Genomic DNA, 1,918 nt, shown 5'->3' on the forward strand with positions numbered 1-1,918 from the left:
TTCGGACAGTTCTCGGCTGACCAGGATGCTTGGGATTCAAAGCACTGGCAGTTTCATCAAACTGCTTGTTTATTCGGACGATTATGTCCCTGTGGACTGCTGGCGGTCCAATCTCTTCCAACATCCTGCCCTGGACTTCTGATACATTGTTAGTAACTGAGGAAAGGCTCACACATTTTACACGCTGCTCGATAGACAACCGTCTACCGGCCATGACGTTTCCTCGATGCGCACTAAGTAGGCAGAGTATTGACCTCGTTCACAGCATACCGTATGATGCTGCTATCTATCGACAATAAAAGGTACTTTCCCATTATCCCGTGTGTTGTTGGATTGATTAGTTATTAATGATCAAAAACTGCCTAATTGAGTCTGGCCCACTCTGTACATTATCGTCAACCAACCTTGGTATCCCACATTCCCAACATGTCGTAGAAGGACGGAGCTTGCAGCTGGTTGCCAGCTACAGTAATTGTGTGATCGGATACATTGCAAGGAATATATAATATATTCAAATAGAAGGGTATTTGAAATATGCGATTATTTTTATTGTATATTTTGTACCAGTTCGCTGTCACCCTTCAGTGCCATCAATATAGTCAGCAGGCCACAAGGTTGAATGACCAATATTCTATTCCTAACAGGTGAGGAGATTTTTCTCTTTCCCTCTGCTTTCTGATTGGCTGTCTTACCCATTCATTCTCCTGTCCAATAGGTATAGAGGGCTCTTGCCCCAGACTTAAAACCCTGAAATATGATACTGACCACTCACCTCCATCTAACGCGCGGGCAGCGTAAGAGTGTATAGAGCTTCAACTCCATTCCTCATGCGTCTTTATGAAGTGGTGCTTAATTAAGCACAGGCACAACTTCGTCTTTTCCTGGATTATTGGAATTTTAATGATTTTACGTGCTTTATGCAATGTCAGAACGCAGGTAAACAGCAGACGGAACATCCTACAAACAACGCAATATAATTAAAACCAGTGATGTATGAAACGTATCCGGAAATCCTTTTGTTGTTTTGCTGTTCTGTGTCCTTGTGAAGTTTACGTGTTGAACACTCAGCTGGCTGGCGAGACTTCGTGAGGTGTGGCCCACTACTCGTACTGCGCGCACGTCCGGGCTTACAATGAAGTGGGTACAATGAAATGGAAATATAAAAGGTGAAGTTGTTAAGCACCACGCCAAGAAGACGTATGGGAGAGCAGAGTTATGGCTCCACTATTCTTGACTTTGGCAGTAGATAGAAGTGAGTGGTCGGATTCACGCCTCGGCCGCTTTACCCCCCCCCGCCCCCCCAGGGAAAGAGCCTCCGGTTGTTTGTTGAAAAGTACTAACATGTCAAGGACGATAACTTCTGAGTTTATGTGAAAAAACAAAGAGAATTAGTTGTTACTGTGCCGAATCCACACCCACTTTTTTAGAATGTTTTATCTCTAATAGTAACTTCGCTTTATTCTCTGACAGGCTTTTAATTTACAAATAGCATTAGTTCAGGAGTGTAAAACCATTTTCAGGGCCTCGTAGACTCTCCACAAGGTGCATGTAGTAGCATAGTCGGTTGAGACGCTATGCTACAAGCTGAAGTTCGCGGAATCGATTTAATTTTTTAATTTACCTAATCCTTCCAGCCGCACTATGGCCCTGGGATCGACTTAGCCCCTAACAGAAATGAGTACCAGGAATCTTCCTGGGAGTAAAGGGTGGCCGCGCGTAAGGATGACAACCTCACTGCTATATATGAGCGATCGTCTAGAAAATGTGTGAGCCTCGACGTCTCACAACCCTATGGGCCTCCACGGCCTGTTACAGAGATAGGTTAGACGCTCCAGTTCAGCAGAAGTCCGGGGTAATGACTGCACATTATGAGAGAAATTATTATGATGCAGGCTTGAGAATTCATTTGTACATGCAT

Source organism: Cryptotermes secundus, unplaced genomic scaffold (genome assembly GCF_002891405.2).
Source record: "Cryptotermes secundus unplaced genomic scaffold, Csec_1.0 scaffold1025, whole genome shotgun sequence".
Taxonomy (NCBI): Eukaryota; Metazoa; Arthropoda; class Insecta; order Blattodea; family Kalotermitidae; genus Cryptotermes; species Cryptotermes secundus.